This window comes from Lissotriton vulgaris, chromosome 11, assembly GCF_964263255.1.
Source record: "Lissotriton vulgaris chromosome 11, aLisVul1.2, whole genome shotgun sequence".
Taxonomy (NCBI): Eukaryota; Metazoa; Chordata; class Amphibia; order Caudata; family Salamandridae; genus Lissotriton; species Lissotriton vulgaris.
This window is the reverse complement of record NC_141699.1, coordinates 63,321,957-63,328,666: the sequence shown is the minus strand read 5'-3', so window position 1 is coordinate 63,328,666 and position 6,710 is coordinate 63,321,957. Positions and strand designations below refer to the sequence as shown.

The 6,710-nt window shown below is 33.3% G+C and overlaps 1 long non-coding RNA gene across 1 annotated transcript; it reads right to left on the bottom strand.

Moving 5' to 3' along the window:
* Positions 1-1,944: 1,944 nt before the first annotated feature.
* Positions 1,945-6,089, bottom strand: LOC147678977 (uncharacterized). The gene is made up of 2 exons (XR_015300867.1): positions 6,022-6,089; positions 1,945-2,611 (listed from the first exon to the last, which is right to left on the bottom strand). It is a non-coding gene; the product is annotated as an uncharacterized LOC147678977 (long non-coding RNA).
* Between the last annotated feature and the right edge of the window lie 621 nt (positions 6,090-6,710).

Sequence of the window (6,710 nt, the reverse complement as noted above, 5' to 3'; positions counted from 1 at the left end):
TATTAAAAGTTGTGTAGCTTTGAAATAATCTCACATTTGTGCTGAAAGTAGTCCCTTCAAAGCAAAATCCACTTTTGGAATTCACTAGTTGATTGCTTTATATGGGCTTCAAAGTGTTCTGTAAATTGGACGATTTACCACAAGTACCCAGTGCAAATGCATGCTAATATTTCACTACTGGCTTGGTAGTGCTGGAAAACTGATCGCAGTGAAAGGGAAATGAGAAGCACCCTTCACAATTGAATACCAATTGATTCCAAGAATAAGGGTTTGACAATTCACATGACAATTGTCTTTTGATGCTTATTTGAGTCAATCTCATTTAATAAAATTAACATTACATTACACTTGGTTCCTTACTTAGAATACAATCAACTCTCTGGACATTGCCAAGTCTCATCTCTCTGGGGCTGACTGTGTTTTTCATTGCACCATGTATACAAAGAAACAGATTCATTCACCCACATCTACTTTACTTTCATGCAGCCACAGGTTCCCCTATCATACAACCTCTCAAACCAATTTCCTCATCTATAATTTTGCATTACTTCTATTGTCAGTTTCTCCTTCCTTCAGTTATCCTTTCTCTCTTACTTGCTTTTCAATTTGGCTAGGCTACTAACCCTTATTACTTATGCCCACATCCTTGTCCCAAAGTCAATATTTCTCATATTGTTTTTTTATTTCCCCCTCACATTTGTCTACATTTACTATTCTCTTCTTCCATATCTTACAATTCTCACTCTACTTTTCTCTTTTTCCTAGCTCTTCTCCTGAGCTCTCATCCTTCCAATATCTATTTATAACATTGTATGTATTTCCTGCATTTTGTTTTTATAAGTGACCCCCACACTGTTCTAATGAAGTCTATTTACACTGTGACCTTATTTATATAATTGAACATGTTCATCATATGCCTTCTCATCAATCCATATCTTCTCTTTCCTCATAGTATTTGTTATATTTCTTTATGTTATATCAAATATATAGAGTGAAGTAATCACCTCAATAGAACATCTTGATTTTAGAGAAGCAGTAGATGTAACTTGTGGCTGATAAGAATCAGTACATTGGTTAAAAGATAGATAAGATTGTAATGTTTTTCTGAATCTTATATTGTGCAAGCTGCATCTGTCTGAATATGTAGACCTTTTCTGCTATTGACCCTAAGACAAAATGACAACACATTGTTCCATTATAAGCCTCTGTTTTCATAGGAACCTTTAGTATGTTTTGATATGGATATCATGAAAAAATTGAACCGAGAAATTGTATTGTGTTTTATACATGTTTAGTGGCAACATTGGACAGAAACTGAGATGTTAAGTTTGATCAATAATATAAGGTATGGCTCTTTTGAAATGCATCAAGCGTTGTTAATCGTTTATAAGCAATGTCATGGATTTTAAATATAGTCTACCGCTTGCTTCTGACTTACTACAGTCTCATGTCAAAATCTTTATACCTATTCATTAATCAGTCTATTCATGCAAACAACCATACATACAAACAAAAAAACTTCTGTTCTGCAATAAGTCTAACAGCAAAAGATGCTTTGAGAGAGACAACTTTAAGCTTCAGACTGTCCCTAGAACGCTAAACCACTGATCCACCTATGAAAATTGATAATAAATCCAGTTTTGTTCATGACGGTCTGTTTAACTAAGTGTCATGCATTCTAAAACAAAAGGGAGTCATACCCATATCCAGATTGAATTTTATAGCTCTGCTGTGCTTTGTTAGACAGGTAAGGTCTTATTTTCAGGTCTGAAGAAGGAAGGCGTCAGAGCTAACTAAGGGCAACACTTTTTATTATGATTTTCTGAATTTCGCAAACATGTTCAAGGGAGAACCATTGACATATCTTTTCAGTATTAACTGACTGATATTAAGGCATATTCAAGAAATTAGCAACAAAATACAAAGAAATAGATTTTCAAAACATTGTGTGATGAAAAAAACAAATTTTATTGACAATACAAAAGACAATTAAGGAGCCACAGAATAGATCAGCAGTTTCCCATTGGTGGTACATTAAGGTTTAAATGATTGAATTACGTGATGAAAAGGAGACATTACAGCTTAACTGTTAAATAAGATTAAGGAACAAAAGTAACTGGAGAGACTATTTTGTAATCACTCACATTGATACCAGAATTTAATGTACTTCTTCTCATGGAAGCCGCAGTTTATTTACCGTAAAATGATGGGTGTTAAAATTATATATCACCAAACCGTAATAAGGAGATGATTTCAACGTTCCACAGGGATAAAGCTGGCGTTGAATATTAAACACATTCTGATTTCTTGACAGATTTCTCAAAGGTCTTTCCCTGGTGGGTGACCTGACAGGTGACTGTCTTTTCTGCACTCCAGTCCATGGGGGGCAGAGACAGATAACTGCTGGCCATGAACAGGTTATTTTCACTCTGTTTGGTAGCTCTGCTTTTCTCTACTCCATTGGTAAATATTTGACCATCGACTTTCCATGTCACATCCAGAGAGGCCGGATAGAAGTCTTGGAGAAGACACACCACAGTGGCCTTGTTTTTCTCTACCTCCTCCAGAGAGGGTGGGAATATGCTCAGAGTAGGAGCCTGTGTCTCACCGGCTGCAAGAAAATTAGGAAAAGTATGAGAAAATAGGAATCATTTAAAAAAAAATATTTTGTTATTTTTTGGTTAATCATCCTTTGTCAAATTCAATTGCCCGGGAAACATTGTTTGCAACTTCTATTAAATGACTTTTAAACCAAACAATAAAGTGACATATTCAGACATATGTGATAAAGTATGGAAAACATATTTTTTTAAAAGAATTATCTGACGAGAAAACTTGACTTTAGCATTCGTTTTAGATTATTGCTTTACCATGTAGTCCCATTGAAATACAGGTTTATTTGTACTTTAAAAATAGTATAGGAACTTTAGTCTCCAGCACCAACACGTATTTCCCTAATTCCAGTTGCTTTTCTAAAACATATAATTTTGCTGCAATTTGTTGATGCAATCCTATTTAGAAATGCAAACAGTGTTTCCTTTTTTGGGAAATTAAAGGATACTGAAGTGCCAAATTACAATTAGAACAATCTCTTCCAGAGAACCTTAAATGCAATTGAAGAGCTACAACTTCTGGTCTACTAAGAAATATTAATTAAAGCTGCTTAAAAGATCCTATTTGACACAAGGTCATTGCACAAAAAGACTGGTATATGGTATATTGTCCAAGCACATAACCCTAGAGCTTTAAAAAGTGTTTGAACTTTGGTATATGTGCTGTCAAAAGCTTACTTATACACTTTTATTTTTAAACGGATCTGCTGAAGGAAAACCTATTGCTCTTACAGATGAATACCATTAAGATTGGTACAGAAATAAATGACAGATAGTTAATAGGAGCTAACTGACTTAACACCTGAGTAATCTGCTGAGGATAACCTTATCACATAACACAAATGAGGAAACATCTCACATTTTATTTGAATAATGTGCAATTTGTAACAGTATTGAAAACCATGAAAAAGGGTTTGTTCTGTATAATTACATGCTTGAATCTTGCTGTTATTGCAACAACGCCAATAAAATGATTTGCTAGTCAGTTTTACATATTTCATCCACCTTAGAAGGAAGATGAAAAGTGGAGTCAATGAATACTTTAAAACTTTTAGAGCTGAAAATTTGAAGTCAATTCAGTGATTTATTGCATCATCTTAAACAAATAATATATTATCTGTACTTTCTAATGTTATCAGATATCTATCACCTTTTAAAATATTTGATAGGTACAAACCACAGTCGCAATTAAAGCTCTTTCTTTTGGATTATACATTCTATTAATAGAAAGTACTTGGAAGGGTTCTAAATCAAATCCTAATTGTTTGGATAGTTTATTTAATTTATTGAATAGCCCATTAAACAGCAGCTTATATATGAAATGTCACAAGTTAAACAGATTCTTCATTTGTTTGTATTTTTATGGGAAAATTCACTTCATAAACTGGACCAACTCAAGATAGATTCTGTCAAAGAACGAAAATGCATGGCATGAATAAAGTAAAATATGTTTTAGAATATTAAAAGCAATGCAGTCTTAGTAGGTATTGAATGGAGGAAACAAATGAACAATTCTGAGAAGATATGAATTTTTTAAATGTGGTTGAATAGCCATAGCCACAAAAAAGTAGGTGCAATAGTCTTATTGACATTGCACTACGGTGCGAGGTAAATATGGGATTATAGACCATGTTACTTTATTTCATTACAAAAAAAGAGATGATTGAAAGAGAATACAATATATGTTCAGAAAAAATCCATTTACAGGAAATGGGCAGCATAAACAAGAAAATATAAACAAAGGTCTCCAGGTATATTTCAAATGCTTTATCTCAGCAATTATCCTATGTCCAAGTTCTCTAAAAATAGCAAAGGGATTGGAGGCACAGAGAAGAAACTAATCTGCAAAAGACAATACCATTTGGTTGATTGTTAAATCCAGGAGACAAACCAAGGGATAAAGAGTCATTTGATCACAAATCATTCCCATTAAGGTACATAAGATGTAATTTCCTGTGCAAATTATGAAAAATGTAAATATATGCAATGTCATGAGAATAACTTATTTTGACTCTCATGACAGGTTTGCCAATACTGATGATCTGTGCAGAAAAAGGAAAATCAGCCTAGATTAGCAATATGACCTGACTGTAAAAAACCTCACCTCAGGAAAGTTTTCATTATTTACTTTTTGCAATGGAAAGGAATTATTCGAATTTCTTATAAAAAGATAAAACATGAAGGCATTACCATAAAACACTAATTCCACATGCTATGTAACATTCCTAGAGAAGAAATCCATAACTATACATTATTTCCACAACTAACTATTATGGAACACCGTAGCATTAAAATTACAGGATGCTGTATTGCCCCATCATTTCACTAGACAACACATACTGAGATGCAAAATCTGTTGTTGATATCTTAAGACTAGAAGATGATCAAAGAACAATAAAGAAAGCAATACATTTGTATAAAATCCCTGCTTCCTAAGGAAGTAGTTGATATTATTCTGCAACTTACTTAGGACGTTCATCTGGGTTCCTCCACCGAAGATAAACACACAGTGCCACAACTGTGCACAAACCCAGCCAGTGCAGTTTAGCATTTGTAGCTGGATTAAAGATTGATGGCTGTATCCATCTCAATGTCCTTAAGATACAGAACTACAAACATAGTTTTTTGGCTTCCAATACTTTTAACCGTTTTCATACCTATTCTGGTTCTTCTTAAGAACAGTGTTCTTTCTAAAGGATGGTGTAATATTTCCTAAGGGTTTACATGACATAAGGATGACATTAAATGATTTCTAGACTTAGGACAATCTCCACACAGTTAAATGTGATTTATTTTAGTTAAACTTAAGACTAGTAGTCCAATTTCTGAATTCAATGAGAAAAACATTGAATACCATATTTGTTAATTTAGTACCTTTTAATTAGAGTGAAATAGATCAGATATGAGGCTTTCAGCACCAGGTTGATTTTTTTAGATAACTGTAAAATTAGACTGATGGTACACAAAATATTCTAACTTTAAGAACCTGTTTTCAAACTCAATACTAAGAGTATACTCTTTCACAATTCAACAAGAAAACTACATTTTCCCCAACATATTGAGGCTCAAAAATCATTCTTAAAATCTGCTGTTTATTAATTTTATTTGAAGGTATTTGTCATCTAAAGAGCTAGGTAACATGATTGAAAATGTGGATTCCAATTTGTAGGCTAACCTTTCTTTCTACCTAAAAGAATCATATAACCGTTACAGATTGCAAATAGAAAAACATATTGTAATTTTTGATAATGTGCAAATGTATATATATTGTACAAGAATATGAATTGCTACATTACTAAACAAGATCTTTTTACATTGGTACAATAAATATAGAAACATGTAGTGGAAAATGTGTTTAAGAACAAAGTAGCTCTTAGAAATAATGCACAGTGCTGGCTATGTTACTTACTTAGAACATTCAGCTGGGTTCCTCCACCAAAGATATACCCACAGTGCCACAGTGCTGTACACAAACCAGCAATTTAAAGGGCAGTAAAGACAGTACATTGAGTTTTAGATTTATTTTATCACCTGTTGATGAATTGTTACAGATACAGAGAAGCACTGTAAACATTATCTGCAGCAGCACCTGCAGCAAAACAAAGGATGGATGGCACTCCTTCACCTGGTGATGCAGAATAGCAGGCACAAATGGGAAATGTAAGAAGTATATGAAGCAGTTATGGCTAGATACAGGACTGCTAGTACTCCATTGCCACAATTGCCTAATGATACAGCGGTGCAGGTACATGTATGCATGAGAAGAATTGTTCTCAATAAATTTAAAAGTGTATGATAGGCAGATAAAACTCAATTTTCTGAAATTGTCTTCATCTCCTCACAAAATAAAATCAATGATACTATAGAACCTTTGACATTTCATTCAGGTATCTGCATCTTTGAGACATTCTAGACAGCTCTTAAGATCTCTGCATAATTGTCATTTTGGAAAGCTGTTTACAATACATAGTGATTTGCAATATTATTAACACATTATCTGACAGATGGATCCAATAATCCACAAATATCTTGAGCTAGTGCAATGTATTTTTTTCTCAGTTATATTTTAAATGATCTAACATATTTCCAAAGGCATAC